Source organism: Mus musculus, chromosome 1 (genome assembly GCF_000001635.26).
Source record: "Mus musculus strain C57BL/6J chromosome 1, GRCm38.p6 C57BL/6J".
Classification (NCBI taxonomy): domain Eukaryota; kingdom Metazoa; phylum Chordata; class Mammalia; order Rodentia; family Muridae; genus Mus; species Mus musculus.
The window spans coordinates 132,186,415-132,209,815 of NC_000067.6; the positions used below are offsets into that span (position 1 = coordinate 132,186,415).

At 52.5% G+C, this 23,401-nt stretch overlaps 1 protein-coding gene, 1 long non-coding RNA gene and 1 other non-coding gene across 9 annotated transcripts in view; all 3 read left to right on the forward strand.

The window, feature by feature from the left end:
- The first annotated feature begins 1,806 nt into the window (after positions 1 to 1,806).
- Gm29695 lies at positions 1,807 to 23,133 on the forward strand. Of its 3 annotated transcripts, none has more exons than XR_387385.4 (2): positions 1,807 to 4,202; positions 17,543 to 23,133. It is a non-coding gene; the product is annotated as a predicted gene, 29695 (long non-coding RNA). The 3 variants fall into 3 exon arrangements; XR_387382.1 differs by lacking the exon at positions 1,807 to 4,202 and adding an exon at positions 13,993 to 14,658; XR_387384.2 differs by lacking the exon at positions 1,807 to 4,202 and adding an exon at positions 14,672 to 15,139.
- The window catches only part of Lemd1 (LEM domain containing 1), a 66,754-nt gene continuing 47,567 nt past the window's right edge, over positions 4,215 to 23,401 (forward strand). For 2 of the 5 annotated variants that reach the window (NM_001311104.1, NM_001033250.4), the window contains exon 1: positions 5,022 to 5,075. The gene's annotated coding sequence lies outside the window, so the exon portion shown is untranslated. Of the gene's footprint in view, positions 5,076 to 23,401 lie in introns of all 5 variants that reach the window. The other 3 variants (XM_006529348.4, XM_006529349.3, XM_006529347.3) reach the window with 3 other exon arrangements.
- On the forward strand, positions 11,674 to 11,770 carry Mir135b (microRNA 135b). Its single transcript, NR_029777.1, has one exon. It is a non-coding gene; the product is annotated as a microRNA 135b (primary transcript).

Here is a 23,401-nt window from a genome sequence, read left to right on the forward strand (position 1 = left end):
TGTACTGAGACCAGAGGGGATGCCTGGGCACCCTGCCTTATCACTCACTACCTTATTAGATGGAGCCTCTCATTGAACCCGGAGATAGGCTGGCAGCCAATGAGCCCAGTAACCATATTGTCTCCACCCACACACAGTTGTAGGCTCAGATTTTTCTCTAAACCTACTTTATTTAGTGTCTTAGATGTTTCAACCTCCCTTCTAGCCGACTATCAGAGGTACGGGAGGAAGAAGGTTAATATGAAAAGGGGGTCATGGATCTGTTTAGTAGTAGTTCTTCAAGGTGATTCAACTTAATGTTGTCAGGATACCAGCAGTCCAGCCCAATAGCACACATCAGACACGAATCAATAGCAGTGGCTTGATCCAGCAGAAACCGCAAGACTCGGCTGAATCTGCACCCGCCAGCTGAAAAGACAAAAACCAGCCAGAATACCACAAGAAGCCTCTTCGGTACATTCCTCTCTATGAAGTGAAGATCAGTGAGTCGTTGCAAAGAGCAGCAAGGCAAGAGTATCCTCTCTCTGTTTGTGGGGGCCCTACTTATACTCTTTGCAAACATCATGTGCCCTCTTAAGCTCCTACTCCAGCAAAACACCCTCTCACGTGTCTGTGTCAGGAAAACATCCCCTCTGAAGACAGCATCCAGAAAAACATCCCAGGACCTCTCATAAGACAGCATCCAGAACCGAGTTTCCAAAGAAACCAGACATTTCCACTTCACACAGTAGTGGGATTACAGGTGTCCCTTTCCACACCTGGATTTTTACATGGGTTATGGGACTTGAACTCGGGGTCCTTAAGAGTGTTTAGCAAGTGCTCTTACCCTATGAACCATCTTTCCAGCTCCCCTGAACTTATTTTAATTTCTACCTTTCTAGTCTCTCCCATCATATCTGCCCTTTTCCTTGGGACCACAGCAGGCTTTTCCTTCTCTAGGGTGCTTCCTTCCTCTTCCAACCCCTCCCCCAGCACCACCAGTTATCAGTCCAATGCTTTCCTCCGGGAGGCCTCTAAGATTCCCACTGATGTTCTGCCAGTGTCTGAGGTGACCTGGCCTGGTCATCATGTAGCTGAGAGACTGTCTCTTTGTGTTGCCCGATGAATAGCTGCCCTGTCCTGGCTCAGGATGCAGTACGTGCAGGTAACAGGAGAAGGTGCCCTCTCTTCTTAGGTTTGCACCTGCTGCTCTCAGCTTTTCTGCAAGCCACAGGCTGCCAGGCAGGAAACTGGATTGCTCAGCTTAAGAAACACAATGCAAGTTTCCAGACCCAAATGTTTCCCATCTGTCTTCTCTGGACATAAGGGCCCACTGGGGTGGGGGCAGGGGAAATGGCTCAGACCTCTGTCTGTTGCACCCTGACCTTTCTGTCCTCTACAGGGATTTGGGTCTCTCAATAACAGCAGCATGCTCCGCAGATACTCTTTTCCTCTGTGACCCAGGGTTTGAACTGCAAAGCTTCTAGGCTAGAAAACATGAGAGCTGGTTAACCATCTCTACCTGTGCCCGGGTTGTGTGCAAATGCCCCGGTGGCATTCACTCTCTAAGAGACGGTGCCCTTCCTCACAGCTCACTTTGGTGTTTAGACTACAAAACGCCACCCAGTTCAACAAAGGTGCATCAAGTGTTGTTGTATTGTTTTACTATCTCATAAAAATGTGGCATTATGCCGGGCGTGGTGGCACACACCTTTAATCTCAGCACTTGGGAGGCAGAGGCAGGTGAATTTCTGAGTTTGAGGCCAGCCTGGTCTACAGAGTGAGTTCCAAGACAGCCAGGACTATACAGAGAAACCCTTTCTCGAAAAACCAAAAGAAAAAAAAATGTGGCATTATTTATTTTGCACAGATAATACAGGCTCAGTCTTGCAACTACTAACCAATACATTTTATATGTAGGCACTGCCCCCTTCCCCAGTCCTTCCCAGCAGTAACTACTGTTTCCGATCAATGGCTTGTGTTTTTCCACAGGTGCTCCACACATTACAACTTTAGTCTTCATGAGAACTTCCCATCGTTGTGAGTACCATTTGGGGGATGAAGGAATGAACCATAGCTCAGAAAGGCAGTAAGCAAATCCAAAGTTCAAGGTTCATCCAGTGTCCCCAGCGACTTGCTCCTAATTTTATTCTTCAATTATCCCTTCTCTTGGAAAACTGGTTGGGGTGAGAAAAGGCGTGTAGAGCCCTGTCCCAGGTGCTGAAGGTTCTGGCAGAGCCAGAGGACCCCTTAGCTCTTGTCCTCCTCAGGATCACTGACAGCAGCAGGGAGGGATGCTGTTTGCTAGTAGAGAAGGCAGAAAGCCACAAACTCCGCTCGAGCATTGAATCTGTGTGTGGCACCAGGCAGCCCGCTTTCTCTTGTTGACTCAGTTTCTCGTTTATCCGCAGGACGGAAACTTAGTCACAGGACTGTTGTGAGAACCCACACTTGACAAAGGCAGAAGTGCTGAGCAAGCTAATTTTCCCAGCTCATGGAAAGGGGTCCAGGCCAGTGCATGGTAGGTTCTCCCACATGATGGCCCAGTGTTACAGATGAAGTGGAGTCTCTCCACTAGGATGTCTGGATTAGCAAACATCCGTTTGGCTCAGTTGTAGCAGACAGCAGCAGGATAGATATGAGCTACTTTAAAAAATGGCAATACAGGAATGATTCTCTGGGTGTTACTTTGCAGAACCTGAAGAATAACTCTAAGGACCACCCCTAATTTCCCCAGGCCTCCCTCCCTCTGTGCACCCTGTCTATTATTTGGACATATGGTTGCTTAAAAACAAGCAGTTTCTAGCAGCCCATGGGCCTACAAATCCCTCTGTTTAGAACTCTCTCTTCCCTCCACATCCCATCTTTCATCCTTTAGCTCTTCCTTTTTTTCAGAGAAACCTTTCTGGGCTCCTCATCTCTATCTCTCTCTCTCTCTCTCTCTCTCAGATACACACATACACAGATACACACTTCCTAATTAGTTCCTATCACACTAGTGTCCATCTTGCCTGTGTGCCCCAGGGGACTGGGTATGTCCTCAATGCTCACCCCAGAACTTGATGTGAAAGACATGCTAAATCATTTATTGTATAAATGACTGAAGGGAAACGATTCATTTCCTGCTTTGGGGTTCAGATCTTTCCGAACAGTAGAGGCGCACCACCTCCCAAGCTGGGGCCTGCTCTCAGTCTTGCTACTTTGCTTGGTACTCCTGATGCCTCCTTAGTCGATGCCACCGCGCAGGATGGTCTAAGTGTTCCTTGCTAAATAAATGAATGGGTTCTTGGCAAGGAGCTCCCAGGGGGCATTTCCTATGCAAGTAGTTTTAAGTTCTCTTCTCTGGAGCGTCAAAGGCAGGTCCAGGAAGTATGCAGAGCGAGCCTGGGTTGGGACTGAACAGGCTAGAGGACAGATAGAGGAATCCTTTCTGTCCTTCTTCTTGTCCGTAGGAATAGAGGCCAGGTTCCGGGTCACTGAAGCAATCCCCTAGTAGGGCCCTCTAAGTCCTCTGGTTGTGATGGCTGAGGCCCAGGTGTTGGTCCTCAGTTATCCAGCACTGTCCTCCTTCGGAGGAGGGGATGTGAAGGAAAGGAGGAGAGGTAACGAGCTCTTGCTCCCCGAGACCCCTAGCCCAGCCCCCCAGTCTCTTGTCACTAGACACACTGGGAAGGGAGTAGGGGTCAGGCTAGGTCGGAGGAGGGGCGGCGTGGCCAGACGACTGGTGTTCTCTGGTGTCTGGAGTCCAGCCCCGGGCTCTCAGCCCCCGCGAAGAGAGGCGAGCCGGAGCTGTGCAGTGAATGCAAAGAGCTGGGCGAGCTCCCAGCCCGGCGCCGCCGACGGCGTCCTCAACCACGGCCCAATGAGAAGACAGCAGATAATTTATTCTCTAATCCCGGTTCGGGTGCCGAGCGCGGGCGAGTGGCGTGGGCTGGGGGGTGGGGTGGTCCCCTCGTCCTCTCTCTCGTTCCCGCGGCCACCCCTCCCCCGCCCGCGGGCTCGGGCCGCGCACACACACATTTCCTGACAATTAGCGAGCACACCTTGGCCGCGCGGCCTCCGGCAGCGCTGCCGCTTTTGTCTCCCGCCCGCCGGGCGCAAAGTTGCCGCCGCGCCGCGCCGCTCCGGCTGCCGGCCGCCCGCCGCCGTCGGGGGGCGTGGAGGGCGGGTGGGCCGGGCGCCGGGCCGGGGCTGGGGGGCTGCAAAAGAGAAGCGGAAGAAAAGTAAGGCAGCGCTGGCCCCTTCCTTTGTTACAGCCTGAGTGTGAGCGGGCGTGAGCGCGCGCGGGAGTGCCGATGCGCGCCGGGCGGTGCGTGTGAGTGTGCGTGTGTGCGCGCGCGTGTGTAAGGGCGCGTGTGTGCATGCGGGTCGGGACCCGAAGGCGCGAGGTGGCAGCGCGGGGCAGAGAGCGGGACCGGCTTCGCGGTCTTTCTCGCCCGCGCAGAACTCGGGCAGGTAGCCGGCCGCCTCCGGCTCCTCCCCAGACGCAGCTAGCGGCTGCTCTTAGATGGAAACCCGACCCGGGCCGGGATCAGGCGGGCTGCGGGACGAGGGCTGGAGGGAGGCGGCCCGCGGGGGTCTGCCCCACCGCAGGGGGCGCCGGAGGTGCGGGGAGTTCCCGGAGGAGCCGGCGATGGCCCCTGCGAGCCCCGGAGGGCGCGAGGCTTTGGAGGTGGTTTGTGCGGCCAGGGAGCAAGCGGGAGAGGGGCGGGGGCGAGGCGAAGTCTGTCTAAATGCCAGTTCCCTGAAGTTCAGCGCGTCGGTTGTCATTTCATCCCTTAATGCATATTTATGCCATGCCGAAATAGGCTTCATAATTAACTCCTGGAGTCATCCGCAGAGGTTAAAGGGACCCCGAAGATTTGTGCATTGATTGGGTACCCAGGCAGTGTGTGTGTGCATGTGTGTGTGTGTGTGTGTGTGTGTGTACGCGCGCGCGCCCCGTGCGAACCCATTGAGAAGAATAATTATTTTTCTCCGCTGGAAGCTACAGCCGAGAATCAGACCGGGAGGGAAGAGAGAGGTTGGAGAGGGAGAGGGAAAGAGGGAGACAAAGGAAGTGAGTGCAAGAGAGGAGCCGGCTCAGCATCCGAACTGTGAGTACAGAGCGGAAACAGGCAGAAAGTGCTGGGAGTCGGCGACCCCTCTGCGGGCCGGGTTGGGGGGCCGGGAACCGCCAAGGACTGGCGTCTCTGCTTTGGGCTGGGCAGGGCTCCTCCAGCTCCGGCAAGCTCACCTGAAAGCCAGATCTGCCCCGCTGCTGCCTGCGCCAACCACTGTCCTGGCTAGGCAAAAACGAAGCCCCCCATCCAGGCTCCACTGCCTTTGTTCCTTCTAAAGGGTTTCACAGCCAGTGCGCTTCAGGAGGGAATGTGAGGGAGCTAGCTCTCTAAAAGCTTGGGTCTACCTCCCCTGGCTTAGTGAAAGCCACTCTGAGTGCTTCCCTCTTTCCTTCGCCGCCTGGTGGAATGAGATGAAGGGGCTCTAACTGAGGCAGGGAACAGGACTTTGTGGCACCTGTGCATTCGGCCCATAGAAGGGAGAAACAGCGGTGTCTGGTACCCCAGGAGCAGAGAGAGGTCCTGGAAGCCCTTGTGCAAGAGGCGGGGAGGAGCCATGACCAGTGCAAAACCACCAACTCCCGCAAATGTGAGGCAAATATATACCCGGGAGGAGGGGTAGACCAGCTTCTTCATTCTCCCTCCAATCCTTTCCAGTCACTGTGGCTTCGGGGTTTGATAGGACCTCTGGGCTTTGAGCTTTCTCCCACCCCTCTTCCCCCTCGGGGGCCCTTGCATACCTAACAAGGTCCGCAGAGAGGCCACCCAGGAGGAGGAACCCTGGCGAGGATAGAGGCCCAGCAAGGCAGCCTTGGCGAAAATAGATACTCCCCCTCTTGAGAAAGGGTCCCTGAACATGGATAGAGTACCCTTAAAGGAAGGCCCCTGCCTCCCCAGAGCTGATCAGGAGAGGGCGCCTGGGGGCTAGAGGGAGAGCCCTTCTTCCCAGCCCACATTCCACAACCTCCCTTTGGAAGCACGGGTGTTCAGCCTTCATTAGCTGACTCTTCTCTCCTGGTCTGATTCAATCTTCCCTGGTGAATTTTCAAAGGTGCTTTCCTCTGCCAGTGAGCAACTTAGCTCAGGGCTAACTTAGCAGCGGAAGTCAGCTCCTTGGTGCCTAGGTTCTCTATTGAGAGAAAAAGGACTGTCCCTCCAAGAAGTCCCCAGGGTGCCAGTTTATCGACCTGTAAGGGTGCCCCATCAGAGGCAGGCCTAAGGCTGGAAACAGTTTTTGCTTTTCAAAAGGTCCAGTTCCATCAAAGCTGTGACAGATACTGGCTCTTCTCCACACCCTCCTCAGACTCTAGACACAGCTTCCTCCGTGGGGTTACTGGGTACCTCCTCCTGCTTCCACTCTCTTGCCATACATAACCGGGTATGATTACCCAGGAGGCAGGCTTCAGAAGCCAGGTCCGTGATGAGGACACAGAGGCCTGAGAGTAGATATGGCTATGTCTAACCCTGTCCCTTGGAGTCATGTCATAAGACTTATGGATGGAGCCCTCCAGCAGTTCTGGCTTACAGTGGTTTGTCCCCCACTGGACTGCCAGCATGAGTCCTATCCCAGGGTCTTGCACAGTGTCTGACCATGAGCTTAATGCAAACTCACTGAAGGGGCAGCTGTCCCTGTCCTCACCATCTTTTGAGGGTTAGGGGACATGGCTGAAAGGGCAGGACTAGGCCTGGGCAGACATGAGAACCTTTTGATTTTATTCATGATATTCTCGGGCAAACTGCATGCAAATTTGCCAGTGGCCCATTATCCTATTTTTCTTTAGCCACATGGTTGACTGAGAACCAGAACTGTAACCTGGGTTCTGTGCTCAGGAAGCCTGAACTCTGGTGACGTAAGCTCCTTGAACTCTTTCTCCTATCAACCAGCCAACAGGCTCAGTAGGGCTTAGAGAGCTGATTGCACTAAGGCCGGAGAGACCTGTCCCTCTGGCTTCCACCCTGCAGTCTCCTCAGGGCTTCTCTACTTTGATTTGCCTAAAACTGTTATCAGTCTGCTGTATCCTCCTCCTCTTCCTCTTCCTCCTCCTCCTCTTTCTCCTCTTTTTCTTCCTTCTCTTCACTCTTCTCTAAGAGCCCAAGGACCTGCCAGGCTAGAAGCTGCCTCTCTTTGCCTGGAAATGTTCAGAAAAGGGCAACTAGAGAAAGAAAGCCCCTGGGCAAAAGAAAATGCATGCCTGACTTCTTTGTGGTTTCCTGCTCCATGGAGCAGCATCTGTCTCCTCCAGGGGATCTCAAGCTGTTTGTTCATGCTTTGGGGGCTTGAAATGGAGGGTGTACAGGGTAGACTCAGACCACGGAGAACGCTACCTAGTGGCTTAGAGAGAGGGAATCCATCCTGTCTTCTGTGGCAAGCGCACTGTTGATCTCATTCTGGTCTGGAAGACAATGTATGGGAGGCTGAACATCCTTCAGGACCTAGCTGTCTGGGTCAGTTACTTAGCCAGGATGTACAAGGATGTGCTCACAGATCAATCCCAAACACATTTCCATATTGGGAGGGTCTATTTGGAGCAGAAGCAACAGATTGAATCGCTTGAGGTTCCTTTGAACCTTCAGCAGCGCCTCCCACCATGGTGGGTGGAGTCAGATTGCCATCCTGCTCTTCACCTCATCACACAGCCTTGGTCCTACAAGCATGCAGGCTGGTGAGAGCAAATACCTTAGCATCTCCCTAATGCCCCATTACTCTGCCACCATGGGCTCAGACAGGTCTGCTGGCCTTGAAGTACCCCCAGAAGACACATAGGTCTAGAAGAACCTCTGAAAATTACTTCTATTGTGGACCCATGAATCTTGACGGAAACATGGGGTTGGTTAATTGAACTTTGAAAGACCTCCACACAAGCCTCCCATTTATTATGGGCCCACTGGGTGTCCCATGTAGATCTGGAGAATGGTTGTGTGCATGGGGCTGTCTCTGGGAACACTGAGCCCCTGGCCCCTGTGTATTCTATGGTTGGGCCAAGCTGAATGTATCCTGACCTTTCTCTGACTCTCCTTTTCTTGTCTTTAGCTTGAACCATTGTCAATCCCAAGACCCAGAAGCATTCCGAAGCTCTTTGAGGAGGTGTTATAAGAGGGAATCCCTAAAAAATGTGTATTTTCCCAGTGACATGGCTTCGATTCTAGCTCAACCTGGGTTCTCCAGTTTGTGCAGAGTTGAAGAAAGAGTGCCCCACCTGCCCTCAGTGTCGGCTTTCCCAATGGGCAGAGGGCCCCTCTGGGAAGGGCTGAAGGTCAGGGACACTGTAGATCTCTATTCTGGGCCCTCTCCCTCCCTCCCTCCCTTCCTCCTCTGCTTCCCTGGCACCCACAAGTGCTACTTCAGCCCAGGGTTCTCAGCACATTCTTGTGCTTTTATGTTTCCCCTCCCCCCACCCCCACTCCACTCCCTTTATTCTCTTCCCCTATCACACTTCCCTCTAGTACAGGGGGTGGGAAAGCCCCAAGAAAGTCTCAGTTTCCTTAGCTGTAACTATGTGTTGACATTACTGGATATAATTAATAGACGCCGGGTACATACACAAGAGTTTCCACTCAGAAAAGATAAGCTCCTTTTACCTATGAGAGATGTTTTAACATTTCCATGTCCCCTCACCTGCATCTCCTTCATTCGTTTCCTCTGGGCATCTCTGCTCTGCCTTGACCTACCATCCTGCCCCTGCATTTGTCCCCCCACCTGCTTTTTCTTCCCTCTCTTTTTTGGCCCCGCATACTCTCCCCCAGCGCCTGCCACGGACCACAGCGTTACCCTGACAAGGGCAGGGCAGGGCAGGGCAGGGCTGATGGCAGTCTCAGCTTCTCATTAGAGGCCCAAGAATGTGTGGAGTCATGAGGACAATGAGAGTCAGCCACAGGAAGAATGGGGCCTCTGTCAAATGAGAAGTTTCCCAAATCCTGGCCTTAGCTGAACGGAACACCTGAGGGTTAAGCAAAGTGTACTCACTCTCCACCTAAGGCGCCGGAGACAGGCAGCCAGAGCTTTTTACAAACCTACGTTTATTTATTTTGTGAGCATGCGTGCTTGTGGGCATATGATCCATAACGCACACGTGGAGGTCAGAGGACAATCTGAGGACCAAAGTCAGGCATCGGGCTTGGTGGCAAACAGCTTTAACCACTGAGCCTTCACACTGCTTCTGGTGTGGCCTCATGAGTCATTTACCCTGGGAATTCTTAGAATTTGGGAGAGACGGGAGCCAGACCTGAGGATGTGTTGAGGCCGGGACAAGGAGTCTATACAGTGGCCTGTGTGTACACAGAATGCATCTTGGGCCACCTGGGCTCAGGCTCCATTCCTAGCAGAGCTGACAGCTTAGGGGTGAACTCAGAGGGAAGAAACAGTGGAAATGGCACCTGTGAGAAAGGTTGAGGCCTTGCATTCTCGCTGAACTGTGTCCTTGTACTGCCTTAGGGACAGAGGAAGCGGCCCCAGGAGGCAGGGTTTTCCTGGCTAAAGGAGGTGGGGCCCATTTGACCTGCCTTCCCTCCCTCAGCCAGGCCCGAACCAGATGCATTGCCATCTCCACCCCACAAGATTTTTGGTCCCAGAAACAGCTTCAGGGACCCCCCCACCCCATTCCCGGGCTTTCTTGGGGCTTGTCAGGTGTGTGCTAGGTCTGGCAGTCAGGACATATTCCAGAAATTAAAAGCCACACTTGAGTTGCCTGAAGAAGGGACAGGACTGAGCAGTGCTGACCTGTGGTTCTGGGACAGGGGAATGACAGGAACAGGGTGTGTGTGTTGGGGGGAGTGAGAAGGGAAAGGGCCTGCAGGGAGCTGCCTCGGGTCTCTTGCCAAAAATTAAACCATTAAAAAAAAAAAAAAACTGGAGGGGAGCGGCAGGGGAAGGAAGGAGAAAAAGGAGATGGGAGAGGAGGGAGGGGACCAAACACCCCCTCCACACCAATAGCCCGGCAGGGAATGTGAGTAATACCCGTCTGGTTCAGAGGGAGTGAGATCAAAAGCTAGTAGATACAAGAGGTTTGTGCTTCACCGACCAGACAGCCAGAGGCTCAATGAGACCTTTGTTAACCCAAGCCCAAGTCAGAATTGAAGGAATACCTGACTACCCACCCGCCCCCACCAGCCTGGTAGGAGGAGAGGCAGGTCATCAGAGAGTCAACGCAAGTTGGGCACAGCTAGGCCTAGCCAAGAGTGGGTGGAGGAGTGGGGAGGCCTGGGTTTGGAGGGAGCTGAGGAGTGAACCGCTGCCAGGGAGGCAGGAAGTGGCTCTTGTGGAATTATAAAGGGAACTTCGGGGGGGGGGGGAAGCGGGGGCTTCACCTGGTGAACCTGCCATCCCAGGCCCTTGGTTTCTTTCAGGGGGACTGGACATTTGGCCTCAAGCACACAGCTTTCTGTAGGTCTGGGATTCTGGGGGCAGAGAAAAGGACAGGCTACAGAAGTAAGGATTGGTGAGCCAAGAGTTCAAGTGTGGAACTGGTGGGTGCTCTCCTGTTTGACATTCAGGTAGGATGAGTCTAGGGTGTGTGTGTGTGTGTTGTACTGTTGGTGTCCAGTGGGAGTTCAATTAGGAGGGTGGTGGCCTCACCATGCTGTTTCAGAGAGCCTCTGGCACACCTGGCACAGGTTGGGGCTAGGACTAAAGTAGGGTGCTAGCTACTTCTTGAAAGAGAAATGTTCTGAGCCGGACCCCGCCCATTGAAGGTCCCTGGGAGAGATGGATCCAGGTTGAGTCTGGAGGTCTGAGTTCCCCTGAGGCTTCCCTGGTTTTAGGTGCTTTGGGGGCACAGATGCTTACAGCTGACCCACAGTAGGAGAGGGGACAGGAAATTCACCTGTATTTAGAATATACTTTCCTTAGGGTCCTGAGACCTTGATGAGTCCTCTCCCCCAGCTCACCAGATGGATTGCTCAAAGGTGGCTGCCCTTAGCTGGTGGGGATTTCAGCCCTGGCAGGCCCTTTCTCAAACTACTAAGTCTAGAGCAGCGTTTCCCAACCTGTGGGTCATAGGTCGCCTATCATACCAGTAGCAAAATTGCAGTTACAAAGTAGTAGTGAAAAATAATTTTATGGTTGGGGGTCACCACAAGAGGGGGAACTGTATTAAAGGGTTTCAGCTTTAGGAAGTTTGAGAACCACTGGTTTAGAAAATGGTGTAACTCCCTGCACCAATTTGGGAAGCTTGGGACACCCAAAACTGGGCGGGGTGTGTGGGGGAGCTCAACTCTGGGTCCTCTAAGCAAAGCATACTGCAGTAATGAAAGGGTTAATTACGCCTTTTGTGCCCTCCCCGCCCCAAGGAGCCCACTATGGGGTCTGGGCGTCTTGAAAGGATTGCCCTTATTTGCTAGAGGAGAGGGCAGTTAGGGACCTGGGAGGGGGCTGGATGCTAATTAGAGGAATCAGAGGAGGTCCTTTATGGCCAGGAAGCCGCACCTCCCTGTACCCACCACGAGGGCCATTGTGTGAGGCCTTTGAAGGACTGGACTGGAAACTCATTACTGCTGTAGCTTTAGTGTTCTTGGGGCCCACCAGGTGGTGGGAGACGGTGAGAGAATGCGTTCCGTGGGGGGAGGCCAGGTCGGGAGGAGGGAGGTGTGAGATTCCCCAGTTTCCTGCTTTTTTAAGATTGCTGCCACTGGACCCCTCCGCTCTGCTGTGGCCTATGGCTTTTCATTCCTATGTGATTGCTGCTCCGAACTCATGTAGGGCTAAAAGCCATGGGCTACAGTGAGGGGCAAGCTCCTGCACAGCTACACATCCCTAAGGACCAGCCACAGAGGGCACCAGAGGGAGGGGCCGCCATTGCTAGGAACTCCTGGTTTGGGGCTAGGCTGTGTGATCTTAGCCACATGTCACTTATCTCTCTGTCAGGTCCCTTCGTTCTGAAGGGTTAGGCTGATGAGCCTACTGGGTGAGATATAAGGTCTTATTTAGGGCTTTTTCCTCTTCCCAAGTTTTTGAGGCCTGGCTTGGAGATGTAGGGCTGGTATCAGCCACGGTGTCTTGGACCTCTCTTCTGTCCAGCCATAATCTGCTTCTTGGTCTTGGTCTTCCTCCTCCCTCTGTGCAGCTCCAGATCCTACTTGCTCTGGTCCACCGGGGCTCTTTCGAGACCGAAATGAGAATTCAGGCCAGCTACGCTGGTGGTGCGGTAGCAGCGGTGTGTTCCAGAATAAATCTAGGAAGACCATAGCTCACCTGGGTACCATGCTGGAGCCCTGAGTCCCAGCTTCCGGCCCTTACCCTGAGGACCTGTGCCTTTCCTGTTCACTCGGGCTGGGACCTCGGCCTTCCCTGCATCTTCCACCAACCTGGTTCTATTCCCACTCTGAAACCGGCATGACTCTGTCCCTTCAATCCTGAAAAACTTCACAGATGGAGATGAAACACGAAGTTTGGCTGGAATGGCAAGGGAATCACCCCACCTACACTGGGCTCCCCCATTCCAGCTCCAGCTTGCCTGACATAGACCACTGAGGGAGCATGGCACGCCGTGTATGTTCTTCAGCATCGGAAGGCAGCTTACTTCCTTGTCTAATTTAGGTGGAGTTTTCCTATCCCCAATTAGCATTTACCAAGTGCCTACCACATACCACAGCTCTAGCCTACTTGCCTAGATTGCCGTTTAGTCTCCAAGACAGCCCTATTTATTATTAGCCCATTTTATTTATGGGAAATCTAAAACACAAGGTCAGCTGGAAAACTGCCCTGGCGCATATGGCTAATAAGATGCGGAGCTGGGAATCGAACCCAGATTCTCCGTGCCAGAACCCACCCCATGGTCCTACGCCGTGCTCTCAGGAATCAAAGCAGTGTGTCGGGAATGCCCAGGGTCTGGGCAGTGCTGTGTGCATGAGGGCTTTTTCCGCAGAGGCCCGTGGGAGGATGCGTTGCCTTGAATTTTACCCAGTTCCACCGCTTGTTAGATATGCCTGATTTTCTTTATCCAAGGTGGGCAGAGGGGTAAGTCAGAACAACAGAAGGAAAGCATATGCCCACACCAGCTGGAGTTTAACTGTGGCTGAGTCAGGCTACTTATCCACGTGGCTAGGTTTGGAAAGAGTCAGGGGTGCCTAGCCCATGACTCAGCCCCCTCTCTGGAGTTGGCCATGGTTTGGTTTTTTTTTTGTTTTTGTTTTGTTTCTTGTTTTTATTCTGCTCTAGGAACCTATTGTTTTCACTTCTCTCTGCCTGCTGCCAGTTTCCTAATTGGAACGCTAGGGCAGAAGACTCACCTCCCCTGCCCCCTGCCTCTGGGCCTGCCTCAGGAATCCTGTTTCACAGTTTGTCCAGGAAAGCCTCAGCATCGAGTAGGGGGACAAGTGAACGTGAATGGGAACGGCTTCAAAGGAAGATTCTACCTCCTGTGAAGGCACTTAGTAGGACTGCACAATAAATCTTAAGGGAAGAAATGGTGACCTGGGGGGGGGGGGAAGGTGAGAGATAGCCCCCTTCTAGCCTGGGGCTAGGGGGTGGGCGCTGTGCTGGGATAGCAGGCTCCTCTGCAGTCCCCGCACCTTGCCATTATGGGTGGGGCTGGCTTGGAGAAGATCCGCAATGGCGCATCTCCCATAATTGTTGAGATCCTCCGAATAGGCAAGCTGGCCTCATGCCCTCTTTCCCTGAGGATTCACAGAGCAGCCCTGCGTCTCTCCTGTGCCTGCCTGCAGACAGCTGAAACCAAAAATATCATAACTGAGCAATCTAGTCTCCTACAGTATCAGCTCGACTCAGCCTGAGGCTCCCCTAGGGAGACGGGTCCGTGTTTAACGACACTGAGAACCGGGCGATTTTCTTTGGTGGTATTTGTCCGTTTCTAGTGGAAATGGAATTTGATGGCTAAGCTTCCTTTCTAAATGCAAAGAAGATTGGAAAGATTGCTGGCTGGTTCCCTCTTTTTAGGGGATAAGACCTTCTACGTCAGGTTCCTGGCTCCTCCTCTCCAGCCAGGAGTCAGCGGTAAGCTCTGCTGACCCCTGACTCGGGGTGCAATGACATTATTGTTATCCTGATCCTTACTCCCAGCTACCATGCCCTCTAAGTCCCTCAGAACAACTCTCTGTCCTTGTAGGGGCCACTTGGCTGTCCTTGTAGTCTTGCGGAGGGGGCTTTTTTTTTTTCAATAAGTAGACAAGCAAGCTATTAGGAGGAGGGAAGGCAGACCAGGTACTGCGGCCTCTACAGGCCAAGGGAGGCAGAGAGGCCTTGGATCCCAGATTCATGGTGCTCCTTCTCTCACAATCTAAGAAAGGGTTAACTTCCAAGGAGAACACGGGCTTCTCCAGAGGAGTGCCCTGTGCCCAGCTTGGCAGATGGCAGCTTTGGGAAGAGGTCTTGGGATCTGTAGTTTGTGCCCCACCCACCCTGGGTCTGCCTGTTTATCAACACTGCCTTGCAGACTACAGTTCCCAGAAACCTGGAGGCCAGGCTTTGGGGGGAAGGGGTGGGTGTGAAGCACGGAGCTGGCTGGGGAGAGGGGAGGGAGGAGGTGGGAGAAAACCCAATTCACCCCCTTCCTTTTGAATTCTTTCTCCTGGTGTGTCTGCTGCACCGCCCGAGCTAATCCCCAAATCCGGTCTCCTAAACTGCAGCTGCTTCCTCTTGCAGGGATGAATAGCTCTGGGAGGGAAGGTGAATTCATATTTTAATTACCGAGGCTTGGGTGTGGAGGGCACAGGGGAGGGGTAGAGGGTTCTGCCATTGTTTGCCCAGGGCCGAGGACACCCCTCCTAACTGACTCACTTCGGCTGGTTACCTGGGGTGGGTCTTGTTGGAAGTACTTCAGCTCCTGCCCTTGGAGGTGTGTGTGTGTGTGTGTGGGGGGGGGGGGTCAGGGTGGGAGAAACAATTGTTAAAGATTCCTGGCTTGTCCCAACATCTGAATATCATAATCCCCTATCCCTCACTTCGGTGGGGGACATTACCAAAATTCTACAGACATTGGGGAATTTTACATCTGCCAGCCTGCAGCCCCTGCCTCTTCTTCACTGGAGAAGTGCTTTCTTGTCCTTGAGTTCCTCCACTCAGCCTCTCCGGACTCCTCACTTTTCCTGGAGTTGGAAGGAAAGAATAGTTAAGAGATATGTGGGGTGAAGGCCAAGAGCAGGCCGGGGTGAGTAGTGAGGCTGGGGACCTATAGGTAGCTCGGGAGGGTGATGCTCTGGGACTTGGCAGAGGGACATCCTGGCCGATAGACCCCAGACCATCCTGAAGTGAGCCAGCGGGGGGAGGGGTACTAGGAGCATTGGCTAGCATCAGCCCCCCTCCTTCACTTTGCAGCTTTCCAGAGCTCTTTGTCTGTTCCCTACCCACTCTTGGACAGTGGCTTGGGTGAGAAGAGTTGGGGGTGAGTGGGCTCCCACTGGAGCACAGATGAGAAGGACTTTTCTAGGCTCTATCTGACCCAGTGGAGGGGTCATGAGATCTTACTTCTCCAGGAGGCCCTCCAGCCTGTGATGGAAGTAAAGATTACTGCCAAATGTGGAGAATGTGATAGGGTAGGGCAGACATTTGGTAGCAGGGCCCTCAGGTCCCTGCTGTGGGGGCCTCTGGAGAGAAGAAATGAGGCCACAGTACTTATGTACACTGACATGGAGTTATTTGCCCTTGCTTTTTCCCCACTTCGGGGACTGAGTCTAGTGACCTTTGTGCCCAGACATCTAGGGCTGGGAGTTGTACCCCCCAATATGAGACCCCTAGCAGGGTGACAAGGAGAAGCCACAGGACTTAAGAGCCAAGAAAGAGCAATTCTTGCTGCCTTTGGGAGCAAAGGGCTCAGGAATCCCACTAAGCAGCCACACAGCAACCCAGCTCCGGAGAGATTTCTTCTAAAGCACCCTTCCTGTGCCAGATAAACCCTTGCTCTTCTTCCACCTGCTCTAACCTACTCCAAGGGGGGAAATGGGCAAACACTTAGTGTTTTCATTACCCTCTAAGGACTCTGGGCAGGAGCAGGCATCAAAGGGGAAGGAGTGTGAAGAGAATCTTGGTGCCCTGTGTCTAAGAGCCTGGGAGACTAGACCTGCTTTGGGGCCAGAATGGCGGAAAATGTTGCAAGAGCAGGTCTCTTCCTTAGGCAGCCTCGTGTCCTTTGTTGTATGTGTCCGTTGCTGGTTTTGATTTCTGACGATTTGAGAGCACTTTCTGGATCATACCCTTCACATACACCCCAGCATGGAGTATGTGCATTACAGATACTGATGACAAGGGACCCCTGCCAGCTCTCCCTCTCCTCCAGATCTAGCTAAGGCTCCCAGTGCCCAAGTATTCCCTTACGTTTGGTCTCTAAATGTCAAGCCTTCACTAGCCTTCTGGTATACAGAAAATAAGAACTGAAGGTCCAGAGAGATATAGCTACTTCCCAGGATGACAGTGTGCCCACCTCAGAGTCAAGAATAGGCCTTGGCATGGACACCATCCTACCTCGGGTTTGTCATGAGAGGGATTCAGAGATTGCCGCGGTAGATAGATCTAGAAATATAGTAGTTGTGTCTCGGTTCTATCTATATATATCCTAGAGACTTCTCTCTGTTCACTATATATACTCCACCAGAGTGGGTGTGTAAGTGGTGCTGGAAAGCAGGTTATTAAATAGCAGCCTGCCTTCCTACCCATGCTGACTCAAGCTGGGCCTCCTGCCCATCCAGCTGGTCACTAGAAATGCAGTCTCCCTATTAATTACAGTGATTGGATGTATTACCCAGGGACTAGGGGTAGATCCCAGCGGGACCAGCTCTATAGCAGACATTCAGCTGTGTAGGAAAAGCACATTGGTCGTGTATCCCGAAGGAGTTCCTCAGGACAGATACTCACCACATGGATCGTGCCGGGTTCCTCAAGAAATGGAGTAGCCACTTCACAGGTGTGCCTTGACTGAGGCGTGGCACTAACTGTGCCCTTTCTGCTGGAGATGGCGGTGCCTTGTTCTTCACTATTCCAAACCCTCTGCCCTAGCTCACCCACTTTCCCCCCATGTTTTTCCTAGACAGAGGAATCATTCACACCATTGCTGGGGTGTTGGTCTGACCTCTGGGTAGGGTGCCTGCCTTCCTGTTCCAAGCTGCCCTGCCTGAGATGACCAGAAGGCATCTCTGTTTTTCTTACAGTAGGATTGCTTAGGGACAGCAAGGACAGAGACGTGCAAGCGGTGGCCATGTAAGATGAAAACCACAAGGAGAATGGGGACGAGTGTCTAAGAGGCATACTTCCCAGACTCCCATGTTCCACCTCAGGCTGACCTCAGCCTCCACCTTCTCCCCAGGGTGAAAAGGTGTTCCATTCTCCCTGCCTTTTATGCAGTACAGAGGCTAAATACAAAGCCCGTTGGCTGAAGACCCTCTCTTTACTACCTGGTTTTTTACATAACCAGGCTGGCTTGAGAGGGACTGTTTGCTACCTTGTTTTTGTCCCTTACAGAGTTCTCTAAGAGGGCCACACAACTTGGGATTGTTGAGGAAGGATGGGGTCTGAGACTCCATTCTAGAGGTCTAAGCAGAGGCTCCCTCTTTCTGTTAAGTCCTGCATCTTGACTGTTGACTGCGGGGCCTCAAGAATCAAGCGGACATTCCGCCCACCCGCACTGGATCCTGGAACCTGCATGAAATGACACGTCCAGGGAGTGTTTTAAGCTTGTTTCCCGTTCTTGAGCCGCTGCTGTGTGCGTCTGAGGTGAGGCAGAAGGCTTGGAACAACACAGGTTTCAGGAAAGGAGAAGCTGAGGTTTGGTGATGGAACCCGTTTACTCCAATGGTAGGACAGGCAGCAGCCTCAGGGAGCCCGGAGGCTTCTGGGAATGATAACCCCAGCTTACTTCTGTCTCTCTCTCTCTCTGCATCTCTCCCATTCTTCTACCCTGTCTTTCCCTACAGACATCTGTTGAGCATTCCCCCGCCCGGCCCAGGGCATGCCCCAGTTCACTTTCGCCTGTTTCTGTGGTCTTCACGGCTTCTGCAAGATGAAGAGGAAGAAGGACGAAGTTCACAGAGAGAGGGAGACAGTGGTGTGAGCAGAACCAGGGCCTCCCTTGTCAGCTCCCCGTGGATCTGAGCCTGAGGCTGCTGTGGTGCTCAGAGCGTGTGTCTTCCATCTTTATTTAACTGGTACCTGACCAACAACCTGAGGACATCCGCCTTCTTGTGCCCACCCCTATTAGCTACCAATCTTTTGTGCTCCTGGAGAGGCCTCAGCTACACAAGGGTTTCCCCAGGATCTGCCACTTGCCTTCTGGAGACTGGACAGCCTCCCTAGGATCAAGGAATGAAACTTTGGGGCTCTTCTCAGGGGACCCCTCCCATGAAGCTTATGCAGCCTTGGGAGAGGAAAGCAGTTGCTAAACAGCAAAGTAACTGTTTTTGCAGACTTTGGAGGGTTTGATGTATGCGACACCACCATCAAACACAAGATGGAGTCTAGGCTGGGGCTCCAGGGTCTTAGCCCTTTCTTTGCATCCTCTTGGGCCAGGTGGGCCAGGACTGAGATGGAGGACCGAATCAGACATTCGAAGGGTCAGACAGTAGAAGGCTCTTCTGTGTGTCTGGCCCTGACCTACCAGTTTCATGAAGCCCTCAGTTCTTTGTCAGCACACAGATGTGGGGAGACCTTTCCTCAGGCACTAAGCCCCTCAGGGACTATCCCTAGAGCTCGGCCACACCACTGATCCCATTTTGTTTACTCACACCCTGCCTCGTTCCCTTCTGTCCTTGGGAAGCTGTTGGCATAGCGCACCTTCTGAGCACAGGGAATTCTAGGACTGTCCTAGACTTTCCCCTTCTTCTTCCCAGTTCCGTGTCACCTCCTTCTTCAGGAGCTTGTGGCCATTTCTAGGAGTTCAGAAGCAAAAGCGTTTCCTTCCTTTCCCTTCCTCCCTCTCTCCTTCCTTCCCTGGCTTTGTCATTGTGCTTGTGTCTCTTAGGTGCTAGAGGAAGAGGTGGAGATTATGAACCAACTCTTAGCAGCAGAGAGCAGCTTCTGGTCTGCTAGCCTGCCGCCCTCCTCACTGGGACAAGCAGTTCTGCACACAAGGGAGATGTCACATTCCCACCACCGTCAGGGTCAAAGATGGAGGAAGGTCTGGACTCAGCGAGAGACTCTGAGCAAACGGGAAAGGGTGTTTCTTGGGCTTTCTGCAGATTTGCTGGGATCAAGGTTGTCTTGGTGGAGCCTGAGCTGCTAGCTTCTCTGCTATTCTCCACTGGCTTTTCGCCTCTGCCTTCCCACCTGAACCACCTACTGTCTGTTATTTGCTTTTATATTCAAAGATTTATAAACAAATCCTTCCCTCAGGGAAATAGCAAGCTTCTGCAGTAAAGGCCAGTGGAGGTCACAAGAATAAAGCAAACTTTCCAGATTCTTTGTCCTCTGAGATGACGGAGGCCTTGGGTGAGGCAGAAATGGCAGAAAAGCTTCAGGGGGCTAACTTTGCTACAGAAACCAGAGATTCCGCCGCCCCCCCCCCCTACTCTCCAGCATTTCTAACTGCAGGCTGCCTTCAAGGCTGCAATCAGAGAAGTCTCTCTGGAACTGGAGGGTGAAATCATATCCCTGTCACTAAGAAGCGTCGGGTGTTATGTCCCAACCACATAGGCTCACCCAGAGGACAGGTCAGATAATGGAGAACTAAGGTCTGGGAGGGGGCAGCAAAGGGCAGCACGCCTGTGCTTACTTCCCAGGCTTTGGCAGGGAGGCCGCCCCAGGGGTTGGCAGGAAGCTGACTCAGGGAGCTGCTTCCCCCACAGGCATGTCCTTGGTATGGTAGAGACACTAGATATCTTGAGCCCTTGCTATAGGAACATGGGAGGTTCAAGGTTTTTTAAGTGTTGGTCCCACCACTGCTTGCAGACCCAATGTCCTTGCTCCCTTCGTCCAGGGTAAGCTGTGTAGCCACACTGCAGCAGGCCTGGCCTGAGCAGGAGGGAGGAACTGCAGCGTTGTCTTGACTGTTGGAGATGGGGATTCTGTTCTCAGCATCTAGGAAGCAGCTGGAAACCTGTTTTCAGTTCTGCATCTGGTGGGTTCAGTCAATTTTGTATTATCTGTTTAAAGTCCCTTCCACTCTGCCTGAGGGAAGCCCAGCCCATGGATCCTTTTAGGATCTATTTCAGTGGCCCTGTACTCTTAGGGTGAGGCAGGTGTGCATACCTTCCATTCTTACAGCTTGACACTCATCCTTAGAGGGTGGAGATCCTGTTCCAACTTAAACAGGGATTCCACCTCTTGGGCTACAGAACTAGTCAGTGAGAGTGGTGTATAGATGGCTTTTGGGGTCACTGGGACTTGAGTGTCTTCTAAGACTCTGGTCCAGGATGCCCAAGGGCTTCTTGTCTCAGGTGAAAGATAGTTAATCAGAATGTCATTTCCTGTCTCTACTCCTAAGGGAGGCAGGCATTTTGAATGTATAGATCCATAGAAATCAATAGGGAAATTGCTATTTTTTTAAGAAGAGAATCTTAAAAAGCAATAATTTAACTGAAGTAGACGTGCAATGTAAGGAACCCTGAGCCAAGAGCAGGTCTCCTGGGTTCGGGCTGTGCTTGAGTGCCAGTGATACTGTGACATTGGATGAGTCAGGCCTCATTTCTGGGACTGGTTTCTTCAGCTATAAAGGGGATTGCACTGGTCTCCACTGAGGCCAGTTCTTTGTGGAATGTCAGGCATCCTATGCCCCAGAGGATGTGTTCTGAGTAACAGGCAGATCTGAAGTGGTAGAATGTGCGGGGAAGCCTAGATCAGAGCTTCTACAATGTTCCTCCAGGGAGGGCTGGGACATCTTCCCTCCCTCCTGGATAGACTCAAGGGGGTCGTCTGTAGCTGGCACTGACTTCAGGCCCTGACAGTTGCCGTCTTTGGAGTCTACTATGGCTCAGTTGCTAAAGAGATTCAGAAGGGCCTGACTCCTGCTTGGGTTCACTTTGTACAGTGGGCCATCGCTAAGATGATGGAACCATTCTCCCCCACTCCTCCAATGGGATTTGTACAGCGGTGACTGCATGGGAGGTGGTGCTGTCTGCATGGGACAGTACAGATTTCCTCTTCCCCTGTCACTCCACCGGCACTGACTCCGATTGACCGAAGAAACTGCTTCCTCTTTCCCAAGGATGGGTCCTACACCTGCCCTCCCTACCCCACGTGAAAGGCACCTTGTGTTGGATGTAGCCAGACATGGCCGAAGCTTAGAGATGGACCCTTGGACCCTTTTTCCCCAACCAAAGAGGCAGGCTTTCACCCAGAAAGGGAGTCTGGACTGCTGCATCCAATAGTCTCGTAGCTGCTGCTCCAGGAGGTCCACCATTCACCCTGAAGGTTGCTGCTGTGCCTGGCAAGTCATTGAGCTGAGTGCACCTCAGGACCCAGAGGTTCCCTTTCTAGGGAAAAACTGCTGCATCTTCAGTACACAAGGAAGACCGGTCATAGCTACCACTTCTGTCACCTGGTCCTGATGCGAGCCTTCAGCGTGCAATATGTGCTGCTAACCAGTCTAACACCAGGATGCCTGGCTTGTCAGAACAAGTCCCCCATAACCACTAGAACCCCCAGACCAGCTAGATTTGGTAGGTACCCACCATGAATGCTAGGGTTACTGCACAGGCCCCTTCTCTAGATTCTTGTGTGAAACCATTGGCTCCTCAACAAGCAGAAAGGGAAGGCAGGAGAGCAGACCATCCACAAGTGGAGTGAGCCAGGAGCTGCTCAAAGCATTTACACCAAAGAAAACATTTCAGAAGCCAGGGACTCTGTAACTCGAGCCCTGGCAGAAGGAGCCTGGGTCTGAAACCCAAGGGGTTTCCTAGTGGGCTTCTGGTCAGCTCCCTTCCCTGCAGGAGCAATCTCCTCCCTCAGTCCATTCCTGCATTCCCTCTGAGGGGCGGGAGGAATGCCAGCAGGGGAGATGGCAGGACCTAGACACATCCTCAGGACTCTCCCAGCCTCCCTTGCCATGGCAACGCTGCTATTTTTATCCTGTTGTTCATGATGCTCAAAGCTCTGACTTTCTCTGTTCCAGAGAGCCCAGCTGCCTTCTGCCCCCATCCCTTAGCATAGCACCTTCTCGAAGAGGCAAAGGGATAAGGAAGAAAGGGGGACACATTTAAGTCATTCCTTCACTAGAGGGACCTCTTTGGTTTGCTGGCTTAAATAACCAGTTTTGTGTTTTCTGAGAGGTCTGAACTATGATCGAGTAGGAAGGGCCACTGCTCGGGGTGCCTTCCCAGGGAGCCCTGACATGCACTTCTGCCTCTTTTGGGAACACCTGAGGTTCTGAGGAATGTCCTGTTGGCATAAGCAATTCATAAAGTACTCTGCTTGGCTAATTAGCAGTCAGATAACTTGATGTTGCTGTGGAATCTAAGCTACTTCTCCTCTATCCCTCTACCAAGAAGCCAGGACATATGCGCTTGCATCTTTGTCCAATCATTCTATCCAAAGCAAGGCAGCATATATATCATCCCCAGGCTAGAAAGCAGACTCCCTCCAGTTTAGCCATATTCCGTTGAGGTCCCACCTCCATACGCCTGCAAGGGGCTAAGGATGAAGCCCAGGGCCACAGAACCACTAGGCAAATGCTCTCCCACTGAGTTCCATCTCTAGCCTGGAGCACATTGTGATTTTGAAGGCTGCAGTTAGTGAAAGGCATTCTTTAGCTGTTCTTTCTGCCACCCTTCCATGGCCCAGCCTTTACCTGTCTTCCTGTGTCCCAACTTCCACTACACTGGCAGGGAATCCCTGAGAATCACTGGTGCTAATGGTCTCCATCTATACTCCCCTTTGTTGATCTGTGGGGTGTGAACTCAGCATGTGGGGTGGCTGGGCTATGGGGTACATTCTATGTATATCCCCAACACCTCTACCCTGGAAGCAGGTCCGGATCTTAACCCAGCAAAACACCAATCTACATCTTGTTAACCTTTGCTTCGGTTGAGTTGGCTCCTGAATGGTTGTTTTCCTAGGGTGGCTGAGACCCATTTACTAAGCCTCGTTGGTTTTATTTTGGCTCTAGCTGCACAGTTTCCGAAATCTATGCATCTGGAGTAAGCATTTTCTGGTCGCCACTGAAAAGCATGCTGGCAGATTCTGCTCTGATAATTGCTGTAATAAACACACTTTATTACGTCCCTTTGCAGCAAGTGAATTATGTTGTCAAGGCGTGTGGGGTATCTGTGTTGATTTCACACTGTAATACATAGCAGAAGCCAAACTCGTTCGTGCCGATCTGAGAAGAGGGAAAATGAAGCTGTGTAGGAAAGTCAGGAGTGTGTGCACAGGCGAGGAGACCTGGGGGACACCGGAGGCCCTGGTACTATGAGCCTCATTTGTACTGTCTATAAACTGAGAAAAGCCAACCTCCTGCCTCCTAGCATCTCAGGAAACTAGTGGGTCTCGA